The 18873-nt window shown below is 39.2% G+C and overlaps 1 protein-coding gene across 5 annotated transcripts in view; it reads right to left on the bottom strand.

Moving 5' to 3' along the window:
- LDAH (lipid droplet associated hydrolase) overlaps positions 1-18873 on the bottom strand; it is a 90286-nt gene that overhangs the window by 24137 nt on the left and 47276 nt on the right. The window lies entirely within an intron of this gene.

The following is an 18873-nucleotide window of genomic DNA, read 5'->3' as shown; positions in this document are numbered from 1 at the left end:
AAGGGTTGATGCAAATAGATATATACTATTTTAGTAGTTATAACAACTCAGAAGAAAGTAGAGCCACATAAAAACTCTTTATCTAGTCAGCCTTTCTTTTATTGATTATATTTGGGGATAGTCCACTTTTGAAAACCTCCTCTAGTTCTTAATCTTACCAGCCAAAGATAATCTTTAATAAGACCAAATATATTTCTAACAACTGATTCAACCTTAATAAAGTGCAGGCCAGGGACAAGTGAAGCTGGAAATCTCTATCTACATGGGAAAATGTTTAAGGGCAAACATATCATTTCAACTGAATTCCTTATAATATCAGGAAATATATTTTAAAAATATCCCAGAAGAAAAAAGAGCATCACTGATCTTAAATTTATCATCATTAATATTTAAAAATTAATATATAAAAATAATTTTTATTAGGAATTAGAAGTCAAAACAGTAAAGCACAATCCCCTACCAAAAATAAAGTAACAAAATGGAATAGAGCATCAATGTTACCAGATTGTACAACAGGAAATGAGAATGAACACAACAGTTTTGCTTTTTTTAAAAAAAACAACCACCACCTCTTATATTAAGTATAACACATACTGAAAAGTACACAAAATTTAAATGTGACATTTAACAAATAATTTATAAGATGAATGGTTATATGGGTCAAGAGACAAAACATGGCCACCATGGCATTTTCTAATCACAACTCCTTTTTCTGCTCATACTTTAGATAACCTCTATCCTGACTTCCTGACTATGCTTTATATGAATACATCCCTTAATATTATAATCACTTCCTTGTTTTGCTTTTCATTATTACGTTTCATCCTGCCACAGAATGAACTGTTTTGCCCCAAATGTATATGTGGAAGCCCTAACTTCCAATGTGACTGTATCTAGATAGGTAATTAAGGTTAATGAGGTCATAGGGTGGGGCTGATAGGATTACTTATCCTTATAAGGAGAGACCCCAGACAGCTGCTCTCTTCCTCACCACACACAAAGAGGAGGGCTGGTGGCCTGGTGAACACACACAGGGAGAAGGTGGCCATCTACAACCCAGGAAGAAGTCCTGCCAGAAACCATGCTGGCATGTGGCTCTTGGACTTCCAGCCTCCAGAGAAAATAAATGTCAGTTGTTTAAGCCACACAGTCTATGGTATTTTGTTATGGCAGTTCCAGCAGACTAATACATATCCCTTAATACTATAGTTAATTTCTGTCTGTTAATGAACTTTCCATAAATGCAATCATACACTACATTTTCATGTTTTACTTCCTTGACTCAATATTGCCTATAAGATTCACCCATGTTGATATATGTAGCAATAGATTATCTTTGCTATATAGTTTTCCGTTGTATGAACATACCTCAACTTATTTAGTTTACTGATAGATATTTGGGTTGATTTCAATCCAGAGGAACTATAAATATGCTGCCATGAACTATATATTTTTATACATGTCTCTTGGTGCATGTGTGCATGTATTTCTGTTGACTCTGTCAGCTCGAAGTAGAAAGAGTGGGTCATATGGTATCCATATGTTCAGCTTTAGTAGATAATTCCAAATAGATAATTTCTATTTAGTAGATAATTTCTAAGGTAGTTGTACCAATTTACTCCCCTAACAACAGACATGAGAGTTCATACTGTTTCCTATCTTCACCATTATCTGGTACTGGCAAACTTTGTAATTTTTACTAACCTGATATAGCGGTATCTCATTGTGGTTTTGATTTGTGTTTCTGATGAATAATAAGGTTGGATAGCTTTTAAATGTTTATTGGACATTTTCTATATCATCTAAAGTACTTATTCAAGTCTCTTGCATATGTTTCTATTAGGCTTCCTGTCTTTTTTTCATATTGATTTGTAGGAGCTGTTTTTTATTCCACATACCAGTCCTTTTTCTTGTGTCAGTCCTTGGCTTGCCTGTTCAACTCGTATTTTTCTTATTTTTTTTTCATAATGGAGAGAAGTCCTTCAGTTTGATGCAGTTGAGTTTAACAGTTTTTCTTTTATAGTTATTGTTCTTTGTGCCTGGTTCAAGAAATTCTTCTCTAACCTCAAATCATGAAGATATATTTTCATTCAAAATGTTTTAGGAATTAGATAATGCTACCTCTTATCTGTTCTACAGTGTGGGTTTAAGCCTTCGTTGTGTTTAGCTTCAGTGTGAGTCTGTTCCTGTGATTTCAGGTATCAGTCACTTGCCATTTCCCTTACATGTTACATTCCTCCCTCTGGATGGGCTGAGTGCACTTTTCCCGTCAGAATCTTAGAGAGAAGGTGGGTTTTGGTGGACTTGGTCTCTTGTCGTTTTTCATAGTAACCTGTTTGAGGGCATTGCCCAAACATTAAAGTTGATCAGGTAGCACCTGTAATTCTGCCTTCATGTCTCCCTTATTAATAGAGAAAAGGGATTTGAGGGTGAAAGCTGTGGAGGGCTCTTTTCTTCCTAGCCATATCCTCTTATTTTCCCTTGGTCGTATCTGTCAGCTAACTGCTCAGCCATTTCCTGTAGACTTTTCCTTTGCTCTCAACAATGACAGATCATTTTTGGTCACAACAACTCGACCTCTACTAGATTTCCTCCTGTTACGTAAGTAAGAATGTACTGTTCCCTGAACACCAACATGACCTTGATGGAGAACAAAAGACGTTCTTTGGGAGCAGGGAATCACAGCCTTTTCAGGTGATTTTTAAAATTCTGGCTTGGCAACAACAGATTGCAAAATACTCGTAACACACTTTTCAAATGGATTCAGGGTTTCAGCCAGAATACAGGAGTTTCTGCCACCTTGGCATCTTCTCAAGCACCAAGCAGAGATGCTGGATGGACTGTTCTTAATAAAGGCCTCTGAGGCATCCACGGGAATTATAATGATATCACTGTCCACTCCAGAATGTCAGGGATGATCCAGAATCCTCCCATCAGAGCCGGCTGCCGGAAGTGCAATGGGTTTATACAAAGGTCATATACAGTTGACCCTTGAACAATGCGGGGTTCTGGGGTGCCCACCCCCGTTCAGTAAAAAATCTGCATGCAACCACTGACTCCCCCCAAATTCAGTCGTCTCTTGATATCCAGGGAGGACTGGTTTCAGAAAACCTGTGGATACCAAAATCTGCAGATGTTCAAGTCCCCATATAAAATGTAGAACATGCATACACTCAGCTCTTGGCATCCAAGGATTCCCAACCGTGGACTGAAAATACTGTTCTTGATTATGGGTAAGCGGAGTATGTAGCACAGGCATTATAATGACAATTACCTTCAGCTGCAGGAGCACAAGTAAAGAACCTAACAGCTTTCACACGTCTCCGGTTCTCTCCGCTCCTGTATAAAGTGGCTATGTCACCGCTTCATCTTTGCATTTTAGTCCCAAGACATTCTTCAGGACTTCTCCTAATGCCTCAAAGACAAGTGTGACTGCCGTCTCAGATGTGCGCAATGTGCCCTTCAGAGTGGCAAATGTTAAGAAATCTAACAATACAAGTAATAAAGACGTGGGTCCAAAGGACCTCTTACACACGGCAGGGATTGTTAGACTCCGCTCTTCTGTTTCTGAAAGGACAGTCACTGCAGTGGGTGTCTGGAGCTCACACAGAAAGTGACTTTTCATCACACTGTCTGTTAGCAGTTCAGTCCAGGGAGCTGGCATCCCACTTGGACACCAAGCAGCATGCTTTACAAATGTGAGAGATAGAAATGATGGCAAGTTTGCCAGCATCTGGAGTGCTGCCGCAATTAAGCATGGATGCCACCCCTTCACCTTCAGAATTCTTCTACCATCTTTTGGGTAGTTCTAATAAATGAGTCCTTTTATTCCTGCAAGTGATATTGGACTTAACAAAACTTGAGAGATTTAAACAGGGGTGGATTCATAAAAAGCAATCTGTGGTGTTAAGAGAGGTAGCATTTCCCATTACCCTGCCAGGCCTCCCAGCTGAGGGGTTGAGAGAAGCCACCTTCCCTATCCTGGGAAGAATTCTCCATCAAGGATGAGAGTAGGCTTTTTGATAGCAGCTGCAGTGGCAGCAAAGGAGATGGTGAAGAAACGGACTTCTCAGCCTCGGTCAAGTGCAGTCCCACCTGGATCTATAAGCTATGGTAAAGAAGCCAGGTTGGTCAAGTTCAGTCACTGCAGGCTCCTTGGCAGCCAACATTCTTCAATAATACCTCTAAAAGCTCTATGGTCTAGTCTTTCACATTTAGGTTTATAATCGACCTGACAGGAGTTTTTGTGTTTGGTATGAAATATGGGTCTAATTTAATTCTTTTCCTTATGGAAACCCAATTGCCCCAGCACTAAGTGCAAAGTCTGCCCTCCCCTGCTTTTCTGCAGTGACACTTCTGTCGTAAATCCCGTGTATATGCAAACAGGTCCTTTTCAGGGCTCTCCAATCTGTTCTACCAGCCTGCTTGTCCAACTCAGTGACACGGGCACAATGCCTTATTTACTAAAGCTTATAATACACTTTGATATTGGGTAGAGTAGGTTAAACCCCATCTTGCTCTGCAAAAATGTCTTGGGTAGTTTTGGCTCTCTGCATGTCCATATACATTTTGGAATTGGCTATTCAAGTTCCACAAACATCTTTTTGAGATTCTGATTGGGACTGTACTAAATTTATAAATTAATTTGAGGAGAAATAATATCTTTACAATATTGAGTTTCCTAACCCATGAACATGCGTAGTTCTCCTTTTATTATAAATCTTTAGTGACTCTAAAACGTTTTATACATTTTACAGGTAGCTGTCATGTTTAACTGTTGTCACATAATTAGGCATTTATTATTTTTATGCTTTTGTAAATAGGATATTTTAAAAATAACGTTTTCTGAGGGCTGTTGCTTATATAACATAGAAGATATTTGCTTATTGATCCTGTGTCCAGCAACTTATTAAAGTTCCTTATTAGTTCTAATAATTTGTCTGTAGATTCTTTTGGATTTTCTAAGTACAAACTCATATCATCCACAAATAAACAGTGCTGTTTCTTCATTTCAAATCACTATCTCTTTTATTTATTTTTCTTACTTTATTAAGTTAGCCAAAATCTTATTATAATACTCACTAGAAATAATTCTTGCTCCAACCTAAAAAATATCTTCAATATAATCACCATAAAGCATGATGTTTGCTAAAGGTTTTCTAGAGATAGACTTTGTCAGACTGAAAAAATTTCATCCATTTGTAGTTTGCTAACTGCGTTTGAAAATCATAAATGGTTGCTGAATTTACCAAATATCTTTTCTGTACCCATTGAGGTGATTGTGTGATTTTTCTCCTTTTATTTATTAATCTGGTAGACAACTGGTTTTCTAACATGGTTGGGATTGCAGATAAAGTGAGTTAGCAAGCTTCAAATGAGACATCCTAAACCATGGGGCTCTTATATTCTTTGGGCTTTTTAATTTTGAAAGAACAAAGGTAATTTTGCTTATGTTCAGGTTTTTCAACTAAATCCTACAAATGATACCTGGAAAATTAGGTATCACTGAATAATGCAATCTCCCCTAACTGGAATTTAATCAACTCTCAATCTCATTTTCTTCTCCAGGTTGATTTTAGTAAATAACCAACCAACTACTCTCAGGGATATGGTTAAAAATAATTCCAAGGAATAATGTGAGGTCAGTACATTTAATCCCAATCCCTTTAAATAATCTATGTTTGTAACAGCACTGCAGATGATAAGAGAAATTATTCAGACTAGGACTCTCAGGTGCTACAAATTCTTCATTGGGAAAATAAACTAAATTATTGTACTCTGTTTATGAAAGCAGAAAAAGATGCTAAAACACAGTACAAATATTTTAAATGGGAGAGTTAGAAATAAATGTTTTCGTGTTCCCCGATTCCTGAACAATCAACCAAGGAAAAAGATCTGTTTCCCCAAAAGCCTGGTAATTTAGTCTTTTATGATAACTCATTGCTCAATTTAGTTTCCAGTTTATTCACTTCAAAATAAGGCTTCCTTGTGTTTATTGCAACATCTTCAAAGACTTAGAGAACATAAATGGTTAATACAGTTACTGTCACACTAATAAATGCACCATACGGATTCCATACGAGTTCTGTAACCCACAGTACATAAGGAACTTCAGACTGATCCAATCAGCTGGCAGAAGGAGGAAGCAATCCATTACTTCAGATAAATGATCCATTACTGTGACCCATGTTAAACAAAACTGCATGCAAGGGAAACTCTAAAAATACATGAGCAACTACAGGGTTGCATTTGGTTGATCCATATCAATAACAAATTGAGAATTAAAGTGTACTCTGAAATCATGGGAATGCACCGAAGCAATGAGGAAGTTCTAATATGTGCTCTGAATGCATCATTGCCTCTCAAAAACATAAGACCAAATACTGTTCATCACAACTAATATTTAGTTGGTGAGACTGGGTTTTCCTCTTTTGTCTTTGGAGAACAACAGTTATTACCTGTTGGGTGAAACTTATACTTTTCCTAGATATCATAATAATAATTTCAGTGAAATTTATAGTCCACATTTGATAGGATAAGTCATAGTAATAAAAACTTCTTTTATTCATATAGCAACCTATTGGCCAAAAAAATCACCGAGGTCAAGGAAGTATACCCAATTTTATAAAACAGCTGTGCAGAGAAGGTTTCCAAATCTGTGTACATGACAAAACATTTTCTTATGTTACTGTCTCATTAAAGAAAGAACTAGACTGGCCAATTCATTCTACTCTAAGGAAACATTTTCTTATATTTCACATTCTCATCTAAAATCTACCAGAGTCAGCTTTTGATAATGAAGCACAGCCATGCTCTCTTGAATAGCACAGGAAAGTAAATACACACACTGGGGCTTTCTATAGAGGGCACTTTCCTGGGGACTTGAGATAGTACTTTGATGTTAATTTTTCCTGAATTTATTATTATTAATCAATTTTCAGAAAGGAAGCTAGGAAACAACTTAAAGGTAAATAGTGTGATGTTCACATGTGGTTTGTGTGCACTCTGTTTCATTAATAGAGGCATTTAAAAAAAAGTAAAATCTAAAAAAACATCAATAAACCTTACTATTCAGATAATTTATTACATATGCATCCATTTTCTTCCTGGGGTAAAGCAATGATGCCCATGTTATGAAGCCATGATAAATACTACTTCCACATCTTCAAAAGAACAGCATTATTGCTACTTTCCCTATCTGCTGATTAGCTCAGTCCACCTGCTGCAGTAATGGCTAGGTGCTTCCCCTCTGCACAAGTTGGAAACAAGAAAACAAAGCACACAGTTTTTCCTTTTATATGATTCCTTTTATGCATTGGTAAGACCCATTAGAGAACATGCAATATAAACCAGAGAGCCCTCAAAGATATAGTTGCTAGTAGTCAAAGCATAGACCTACAAGTAATCTCAGTTTAGTTGATCTCTTCTCCCCATAAGGCCATGTTTTCCTCTTGTTAGGATAAGACTACTCACCTTATTTAATCATCTGTATGCAGTTTATAAACTGCAAATACAGTTCTATTTGAATGGTCAAGAGCTTGCTTTTTGAGATGTTATACTGTCTTAACAATTTCACCCATCAATAAGACAGGAAAATGTCCCACCGTAGGGAAGTGCTTAGAATAATAACAGTAGTGATAGCTCACTATCTTCTAGAGTCTACACCAATACACTTTATATATATTATCTCATTCAACACACACAACCATACCAAGTGTCTTTATTCCACAGATGAAAAAACCAAGGTTTAGCTGCAAAATAACTAAGATGAGGTATTTTAGAGCCCATGCCATTAACCATTATAAGCACTACGTACTTGCATACAAAAGAATTTCTGAGTAATAATTATCATTTGGTGACATAATTCCCAAGGGTTAAGCCAATCGCTACCATTATTGTTAGAGATAGGCCAATACTTACAAGAGTTTCAAAACATTCAGCTTCAGAAACAATTAACTCCATACCCTATGAAGTAAAGCATGAGATGCTTCAACTATTGATTACTGTTAAAAAATTATGCTACTTAGGACTGCCTGACCTGGCGCCTGCCCAGCCCCAAGGACAGCACATTTGGTGCTGGCCAGGGACAACTGGCTCGGTGCCCGCCAAGCCCCAAGGACAGCGCTGATGATGCCGACCAGGGACACTCGGCCCAGCACCTGCTCAGACTCAAGGACAGTACCAATGGTGCTGGCCAGGGACCCCCACTTGGCGTTCTGTGGAGCCCCCAGGACCAGGCTGGTGGGGCAAAGAGGAAGAAACTAGGGCACACCATGTTCTGGACACTGGGGCCCTTCAGTGAATTGCATGCCAGAGGGCTCTGCGGCTTCACAGGGTGTCGCACATCAGAGGATCTGAGCATCTGTCCCCAGCTGACCCTGAGCACCGGCAGCAGACAACTGAGGGACCAGAACCATGGAGGAAGAGAATACAACTCAGAGCAGAGACACTAAAGACGTGAGACTCAAGGCAGTCCCAGCCTCTGGGCTAAAGACTCCTGGGCCATTGGACGACTAAGGGCTCCAACTTCTCGGACCTCAAGCAGGTCGTCCAGGTACTGAAATTGTCAACAACACACATTACATAAAACAAATACAAAGGGACAGCCAAAGTGGGGAGACAAAGAAACAATCCCTAGAGGAAAGGAAAGGAGGAATTGCCAGAAAGGGTAATAAGTGAAATGGAGGCAAGCAATATGTCAGAGAAAGAATTCAGAGTAATGGTAATACGGATGCTAAACCGTTTGAATGAGAAATTTACCAACATCTGTAAGAATCAAGAGGAAATGAAGAATGACATAGCTGCAATAAAAAACACAATGGAAGTTTTTATCAGTAGACTAGAAGAAGTGGAGGACCGAATCAGCGACTTAGAAGACAGAGTAGCAAAACACCCAATCTGAACAGCAACTAGAAAAAAATATTAAAAAGCAGGAGGAGGATTTAAGGGAACTTAGGGACAATATGAAACAAAGCAACATCCACATAATAGGGGTGCCAGAAGTACTTGAAGCTGAGCAAGGAATAGAAAACCTATTTAAAGAAATAACGACATATTTAGGTGCTCCATAAATAAATACCCTTTCCAAATTAAAAAAAAAAAAAAAAAAGAATGACAGAAAACTTCCCTGATTTGGGAGGGGAAAAAAAGTTCCACAAGTACAGAGAGTCCCATACAATGGCAAACGTTAAGGACAAAGAAAGAATATTAAGAACTGCAAGAGAGAGACAGAAACTTACCTATAGGGATCTCCCATTAGTCTATTAAATGATTTCTCAACAGAAACACATCAGAAGGCAATGGAATGAAATATACAAAGTAATGAAAAGCAAGGGACTGAACCCAAGAATACACTATCCAGCAAGGCTATCATTCAAAATTAAAGGGAAAATCAGGAGCTTAACAGGCAAAAAAAAAAAAAAAAAAAAAAAAAACACAACTAAGGGAGTTTATTACCACCAACCCAGCAATGCAAGAAATGTTAAAGGGACTGCTGTAAAAAGAATAGAAAGGGAAGAAGGAACACAGGAATAAAGAATAAAAATGACAACAAACAAGTACCTATCAATAACAACTTTAACCATAAACGGATTAAATGCTCCAATCAAAAGACACAGGGTAACTGAATGGATAAGAAAACATGATTCTTATATATGCTGTCTACAAGAGACCCACCTCAGAACAAAGAACTCACACAGACTGAAAGTGAAGGGATGGAAAAAAAATTTTCAGGTAAATTGAAAAAAAAAAAAAAAAACTGGGGTAGCAATTCTTATATCTGACAAAATTGACCTCAAAGTGAAGGCCATAACAAGAGACAAGGAAGTCCACTTCATAATACTAAAGGGATTGATACAAGAGGATATAACTCTGGTAAACATATATGTACCCAATGCAGGAGCACCAAATACAAAAGAAAACTTCTGGAAGATATCAAGGGAGAGATAGATAGCAATGCAATATATCTAAAAATCATATCAAGCATCTTCTCAGATTACAGTGGTATAAAATTATAAACCAACTACAATAAAAACAATCAAACACTTGGAGGCTAAATGCTATTAAACAATGACTGGATTACAACAGAGATCAAAAGAGAAGTAAAAAACATCCTGGAAACAAATGACAATGAAAAGACAACAATGCAAAATCTAAGGGACACAGTGAAAGCAATCTTGAGAGGGAAGTTTATAGCATTACAGGCGTACCTCAAAAACAAGAAAAAGTGGCAATAAGTTATCTAAACCTACAACTTAAAGAATTAGAAAGAGAGCAACAATGCCGGGAGCCGGTCCATGCTTGCTGTTTCAAGGGACCTGGCATATATGGCATACTGTTCTTAATATGTTTGCTCACCTTCTTGGCACTATGTGTTTTAACCAAGGTCTCTGAGAAAGGTTGTTTCCCCAGGTAGGGATTTTCCCCTGAAGTTAGGGAGGGAATAAAACCTCTTAACTAAGTGCCAGGCGGGTAATTAATCACTTTAACTATGAACAATCATACTTAAGCTACATAATCTTTACTCCCTGGAATGGAGATAAGAAACGCCCTAACCTTTGTAATAGAGATTGATAGGATTGGAATCAACTGGTATAAATACAGATGTAAGAAGACAGAACCTACACTCAGAACCTAGACACAGAACCTACACAGAATCTAGAGACAGAACCTAGCGAGAGAACATGGCAAAAGATCCTGGACTGAACCTGACTATAGAACATGGCAAGAGAACCTGACTAGAACTTGGTGACTGAACCAGGCTGGAGAACCTGGACAGAACCTGGCTGGAGAACCTAGCGAGGGAACATGGCTACAGAACCTGGCTGGAGAACCTGGAGAACCTAGCAAGAGAACATGGACACAGACCCTGGCAGGAGATCCTAAGCAGAACCTCTCTGGAGATCCAGACCAGAACTTGGCTGGAGATCCTGGCTGGAGATCCTGGCTAGGCTGCTGATCAACTGAACACTGTCTCCGTGTCATTCCTTCTTCGCCGACTCCGTCTACACCTTTGGGGACCCCTGGACCCGCTGGGGTTGGACCCCAGCACAACAAGAAAAGCCCAGAGTAAGAAGAAGGAAGGAAATAAAGATCAAAGTGGAAATAAATGACATAAAGACCCACCCCCAAATAAAAAAACACACACAATAAAACAAAAAAATCAATAGAAACAAGATTGTTGAACCTCTAGCCAGGCTCACCAAAAAGCAAAGAGAAAGGACTCAAACAAAATCAGAAATGAAAGAGTTTGCCGGGAGCCGGTCCATGCTTGCTGTTTCAAGGGACCTGCCATGCCGGGAGCCGGTCCATGCTTGCTGTTTCAAGGGACCTGGCATATATGGCATACTGTTTTTAATATGTTTGCTCACCTTCTTGGCACTATGTGTTTTAACCAAGGTCTCTGAGAAAGGTTGTTTCCCCAGGTAGGGATTTTCCCCTGGAGTTAGGGAGGGAATAAAACCTCTTAACTAGTGCCAGGCGGGTAATTAATCACTTTAACTACGAACAATCATGCTTAAGCTACATAATCTTTACTCCCTGGAATGGAGATAAGAAACGCCCTAACCTTTGTAATAGAGATTGATAGGATTGAATCAACTGGTATAAATACAGATGTAACAAGACAGCAAGACTCAGAACTTAGAACACAGAACTCAGAACACAGAACGAAGAAGACAGAACTCAGAAGAAGGAACCTACACAGACAGAAGAACTTCGCTGGAGAGAACATGGCAAAAGATCCTGCACTGAACCTGACTACAGAAATTGGCAAGAGAACCTGACTAGAACCTGGTGACTGAACCTGGCTGGAGAACCTGGACAGAACCTGGCTGGAGAATCTAGCAAGGGAACATGGCTACAGAACCTGGCTGGAGAACCTAGCAAGACAACATGGACACAGAACCTGGCTGGAGATCCTAACCAGAACTTCGCTGGAGATCCAGACCAGAACTTGGCTGGAGATCCTGGCTAGAGATCCTGGCTAGGCTGCTGATCAACTGAACACTGTCTCCATGTCATTCCTTCTTCGCCTACTCCATCCACACCTTTGGGGACCCCTGGACCTGCTGGGGTTGGACTCCGGCAAGAGGTGAAGTGACAATGAACCCCACAGAAATACAAATGATTGTAAAATACTACGAACAATTCTATTCCAACAAAACTGGACAACCTAGACAAAATGGACATATTCCTAGAAAAATACAATCTTCCAAAACTCAATCAAGAAGAATAAAAAAAAACCTGAATAGGCTGATAACAACTGATGAAATCGAAGCAGTAATCAAAAAACTTCCAGTAAACAAAAGCCTTAGTCCTGACAGCTTCATAGGGGAGTTTTACCAAACATTAAAAGACAAACTAAAACCTACCCTCCTCAGACTATTCCAAAAATTTCCAAAGGAAGGAACACTTCCAAGCTCTTTCTATGAAGCCAACATTACCCAAATCCCAAAACCAGATAAAGACATTACTAAGAAAGAGAATCACAGGCCAATATTCCTGATGAACATAGATGTCAAAATCCTCAACAAAATATTAGCAAATAGTATCCAGCAATACATTAAAAAGCTCATACACCCTGACCAAGTGGGATTTATTCTGGGGATGCAAGGCTGGCATAATATACACAAATCCATAAACGTGATACATCATATAAATAAATTGAAAGACAAAAATCACATCATATCTATTAATGCAGAAAAAGCATACGACAAAATACAACACTCTTTTTTGATAAAAACTCTCAGCAAAGTGCGAATAGAGGGATCAGATCTCAAAATAATAAATACCTTATATGACAACCTATAGCCACCATCATACTCAATGAGAAAATACTAAAACCATTTCCCCTAATAATAGGAACAAGACAGGAATGCCCATTTTCACCACTCCTGTTCGACATAGTATTGGAAGGGCTAGCCATAGCGATTAGATTAGAAGACATAAAAGGCATCCAAACCGTAAAAGAAGAAGTAAAACTTTTATTATCTGCAGATGACATGATATTGTACATAGAAAAGCCTAAAGACTCCATCTAAAGACTACTAGATTTAATAAAGGAATTCAGCAACATAGCAGGATACAAAATTAACACCCAGAAATCTATGGCAATTTTATACATCAATAATGAAACTCACAGAAAGAGAAACTAAAAAAATAATCCCATTTACCATTGCAACAAAAAATTAAGATACCTAGGAATAAACTTAACTAAAGTAAAAGACCTGTACTCAGAAAACTACAGGCCATTGAAAAAAGCAATAGAGGAAGACATAAAGAAGTAGAATATACCATGTTCATGGATTGACAGAATCAACATCATTAAAATGTCCATACTATCCAAAGTAATCTATAGATTCAATGCAATCCCCATAAAATACCAACGGCATACTTCACAGACCTAGAACAAACTCCAAAAATTAATATGGAATAAAAAAGACCCCATATAGCCGCAGCTATTCTGAGAAAGAAGAACAAAGTTGGAGGAATCAAAATACCAGGTATCAAGTTATATTAAAAAGCCACTGTTCTCAAAACAGCCTGGTACTGGCACAAGAACAGACATATAAACCAATGGAATAGAACAGAGAACCCAGAAATTGATCCAAGCCATTAAGCTCAATATTTGATAAAGGAGGCAAAAGCATACAATGGAGTCAAGACAGTCTTTTCAATAAATGGTGTTGGGAAAATTGGACAGATACATGCAAAAAAATGAAACTAGACCACCAACTTACACCATACACAAAAATAAAATCAAAATAGATAAAAGACTTAAATGTAAGACAGGAAACCATAAAAATCTTGGAAGAATCCATAGGCAGCAAAATATAGACATATCCTGGAGCAATATGTTTACTGATATATCTCCTAGGATAGTGGAAACTAAGGAGAAAATAAACAAATGGGACTATACCAAAATAAAAGCTTTTGCACTGCAAAAGAAACCATCAACAAAACAACAAGAGAGTCTACTGCATGGGAGAATATATTTGCCAATGTTACATCCGATAAGGATTTAATTTCCATAATTTATAGGGTACTTACACAACTTAACAAAAGGAAGATAAACAACCCAATCAAAAATGGGCAAAGGACCTAAATAGACACTTTTCAAAAGAGGACATACAGATGGCTGAGAGACACATGAAAACATGCTCAAAGTCACTAATCATCCGAGAGATGCAAATCAAAACAACAATGAGGTACCACCTCACACCTGTCAGAATGGCTATCATCAACAAATCAACAAATGACAAGTGTTGGAGAGGATGTGGAGAAAAAGGAACACTCGTGCACTGCTGGTGGAACTGCAGACTGGTGCAGCCATTGTGGAAAACAGTATGGCGTTTCCTCAAAAATTTAAAAATGGAACTCCCATTTGACCCAGTGATCCCACTTCTAGGAATATATCCCAAGAAAACAGAAACACCAATCAGAAAGGATATATGCACCCCTATGTTCATAGCAGCACAACTTACAATAGCCAAGATTTGGAAACAGCCTAAATGCCCATCAGCAGATGAGTGGATTAGAAAACTATGATACATATATACAATGGAACACTACGCTGCTATTAAAAGAAAAAAAAAAAAAAAGGAATTCTTACCATTTGCATCAGCATGGATGGAACTGGAGAGCATTATGCTAAGTGAAATAAGCCAGGCAGTGAAAGAAAAATACCACATGATCTCACTCATTTATGGATAATAAAGAACATTATAACCTAATGAACAAAAAGATAGATACAGAGGCAGAGAAGCATCGAATAAGACTGTCAAATTACAGCGGGAAGGCTGGGGAGTGTTGGGGGTGGGGGTGGGGGTAAGAGATCAATCAAACGACTTATATGCATACATATAAGCATAACCAATGGACACAAGACACTGGGCGGGGTTGGGGGGGATAAGGGCATGTGTGGGGTTTGGGGAGGCCAGGGGAAGGTCAATGGGGGGAAAAAGGAGACATATGTACTACTATTTGTGATACTTTAAACAAGAAAATAAAAAAGAAAGAAAAAAGAAAAAAATCATGCCATTTCAATAAGCTTTGCTTAAGATAAATGGCATTCATGAAACTGACCATTTTTACCACTTTCCATTCATGTGAATTACTCTCAGACCTCTTGGGGCAGAGATTTTCCTATACTTTAATTACCTTAATATAAAAAAAGCCATTTCATGCATTTAATCTACATGTCAGTGTTGCTAATTACATAGAATGCTTGCATATTTACAGAGATATTTATATAACTTATGATTACACTTAATGGAAACATAGCTTCAATATTTTCCTATAGACTATTCTTCTTAAGTTTTTGCCATTTCTTTTACTTTTAATGCAAAATGCTCTTCTCAGCTTACAATTTCCTGAAATGCACTCTGAGTCCTTCAGGTTCAGAATCTCTAAGAACTCAAACAGAAAGAAGAGTGTCCACAGTCCCGCTGCAGATCACTCTTCACAGCTGCTCTGGTCCCACAAGCTACTACAGAGCATCTGTCATTTCAAACTGAACCGTGTTCCCCAGACAGCCTCAGAATTCAGTGATTGGAGACAATACCAAATGCACCCTCATGCCTACAGCTACAAAACTCCCACATGATACTAGCGTCTTGGGCAATATCAGCTTTTTCTTGGTTTCCAAAGGCAAAGCTACACAGAATTTGAAAGGATGACTTTGCTAACTGAAAAACTACTCTTTGGCAATTCCCTAAACTTGGAGCTGGAGTACTCTATGTGGTCCAGAAGCAAAACACTGCATTGTTTGACAACGGGTCACTGATTTATCAATTAAAAAATACTCCATGGTATCTAAAAATGCTGTATGAGGGAAATGGGAATCAGGTACTCTGTTACCAGTTCAAATATTAGTGAGCAACTACAAAGTCCATTCATCTCAAAAGGGGTAAGGACCCTGATATATTATATTCAACTTACACTCAAATGGTTCAGAAAGAAACACACACACACTTTTGTCCCTTGGTATCCGCGTGGGGAATTGGTTCCAGGAACCTCCAGATTCAAAAAATTCACAGATGCTTAAGTCACTTATATAAAACTAGAGGCCCGGTGCACAAAAATTTATGCACTGGGGGGGGGGGTCCCCTCAGCCTGGCCTGTGCCCTCTCACAGTCTGGGACCCCTTGGGTGATGACCACCTGCTGGCTTAGGCCTCCTCCCCAGGGGATTGGGCCTAAGCTGGCAATCAGACATCCCTCTGGCAGCCAGGCAGCCCTCGGGAGATGTCCACTTGCCAGCAGGGAGCAGATCTAAGCTGCAGTCGGACATCCTTAGCGCTGCTGAGGAGGCAGGAGGGGCTCCCATCACCACCGCTGTACTGGCAGCCATCAGCCTGGCTTGTGGCTGAGCAGAGCTCCCCCATGTGGGAGCGCATTCACCACCGGGGGGCTGCTCCTGCATTGAGTGTCTGCCCCCTGGTGGTCAGTGTGTGTCATAGTGACCAGTCATTCTCAGTCTTTCTGCTGTTAGGGTCAGTTTGCATATTATTCTTTTACTATATAGGATAGAGGCCTGGTGCATGGGTGGGGGCCGGCTGGTTTGCACTGAAGGGTATCCCGGATCAGGGTGGGAGTCCTGCTTGGGTGCCTGGCCAGCCTGGGTGAGGGGCTGATGGCTGTTTGCAGCTAGTCACACCCCCTTCAGGGTGGGGGTCCCCGCTGGGGTGCCTGGCCAATCTGGGTGAGGGGCTGAGGGCTGTTTTCAGTCTGGCCTGCGACTGAAGCTCCCAGCCTCTCCTTTTTTTTCCTTTTTTTTTTATTCTGGGATTTATTTACCTTCTATAATTGAAACTCTGTTGCCTTCACTGGCGCTCCCAGGTCTGAGGCCGCTGCTGGCTGAAAGCAGGTATCTGGGGTTTGTCTGGCTTCTATAATTGAAACTTTGTTGCTTTCGGAGCTCAGAGCTGGGCCGCGGCAGGCGGGGAACCTTGGCTTCCTCCATCACTGGAGCAAGCAAACCTCCTGCTCACTTCAGCTGCGTGGCTGCCGGCATCATCTTTGTTGGCAGTTAATTTGCATATCTCGCTGATTAGCCAATGGGAAGCGTAGCGGAGGTACAGTTAATTACCCTTTTTGTCTTTTATTAGATAGGATAGGGTTGTTGCATATAACCTATGTACATGCTCCCATATACTTTAAATTATCTCTAGATTACTTATACCTAATACAACGTAAATGCCATGTAAATAGTTGCAATACAGCAGTAATGGCGAGCCTATGACACGCATGTCAGAGTTGACATGCGAACTCATTTTTTAATTATTTTTTTATTGCTTAAAGTATTACAAAGAGCATTACATAGGTCTCCTTTTTTTTTCTCCCCTTGACATTCCCCCGGGCTCCCCTACCCCCCAGTGCCTTATGTCCATTGGTTATACTTATATGCATGCATACAAGTCCTTCAATTGATCTCTTAGCCCCCCTTCCTGCCTCCCAATCCTCCCCAGCCTTCCCACTGTAGTTTGACAGTCTGCATGATGCTGCTCTGCCTCTGTATCTATTTTTGCTCATTAGTTTATAATGGTCTTTATTATCCATAAATGAGTGAGATCATGTGGTATTTTTCTTTCATTGACTGGCTTATTTCACTTAGCATAATGCTCTCCAGTTCCATCCATGCTGCTGCAAATGGTAAAAATTCCTTCTTTTTCACAGCAGCATAGTATTCCATCGTGTAGATGTACTATAGTTTTCTAATCCATTCATCTACTGATGGGCACTTAGGCTGTTTCCAAATCTTGGCTATTGTAAGTTGTGCTGCTATGAACATAGGGGTGCATATATCCTTTCTGATTGGTGTTTCTGTTTTCTTGGGATATATTCCTAGAAGTGGGATCACTGGGTCAAATGGGAGTTCCATTTTTAGTTTTTTGAGGAAACTCCATACTGTTCTCCACAGTGGCTGCACCAGTCTGCATTCCCACCAGCAGTGAATGAGGGTTCCTTTTTCTCCACATCCTCTCCAACACTAGTCATTTGTTGATTTGTTGATGATAGCCATTCTGACAGGTGTGAGGTGGTACCTCATTGTTGTTTTGATTTGCATTTCTCGGATGATTAGTGACTTTGAGCATGTTTTCCTATGTCTCTTGGCTTTCTGAACGTCCTCTTTTGAAAGTGTCTATTTAGGTCCTTTGCCCATTTTTTGATTGGATTGTTTATCTTCCTTTTGTTAAGTTGTATGAGTTCCCTATAAATGTTGGAGATTAAATCCTTATTGGTGATTACATTGGCAAATATGTTCTCCCATGCAGTGGGCTTTCTTGTTGTTTTGTTGATGGTTTCTTTTGCGGTGCAGAAACTTTTTATTTTGATGTAGTCCCATTTGTTTACTTTCTCTTTAGTTTCCAATGCCCTAGGAGATGTATCGGTGAAGAAATTGCTTCGGCATATGTCTGAGATTTTGTTGCCTTTGGATTCCTCTAGTATTTTTATGGTTTCCCATCTTACATTTAAGTCCTTTATCCATTTTGAGTTTATTTTTGTGTATGGTGTAAGTTGGTGGTCTAGTTTCATTTTTTTGCATGTATCTATCTAATTTTCCCAACACCATTTATTGAAGAGACTGTCTTGACTCCATTGTATGTTCTTGTCTCCTTTGTTAAATATTAATTGACATTTTTTTGGTTGATTTTTCTTTGTTAAATGGCATTTAAATATATAAAATAAGTATCAAAAATATAAATCTTTGCTTTACTATGGTTGCAAATATCACACGGCACCAGAGTTAAGTTAGGGTTTTTCAAAATGCTGACACGCCGAGGTCAAAAGGTTCGCCATCACTGCTATACAGTATTGTTTCGGGATCAACTCTCTGGAATTCTTTTATTTTGAATATTTTTGATCTGCTATT

This window comes from Myotis myotis, unplaced genomic scaffold (assembly GCF_014108235.1).
Source record: "Myotis myotis isolate mMyoMyo1 unplaced genomic scaffold, mMyoMyo1.p scaffold_m19_p_14, whole genome shotgun sequence".
Classification (NCBI taxonomy): Eukaryota; Metazoa; Chordata; class Mammalia; order Chiroptera; family Vespertilionidae; genus Myotis; species Myotis myotis.
The sequence above is the reverse complement of the archived record's forward strand: the minus strand, read 5'-3'. Positions and strand labels throughout refer to the sequence as shown.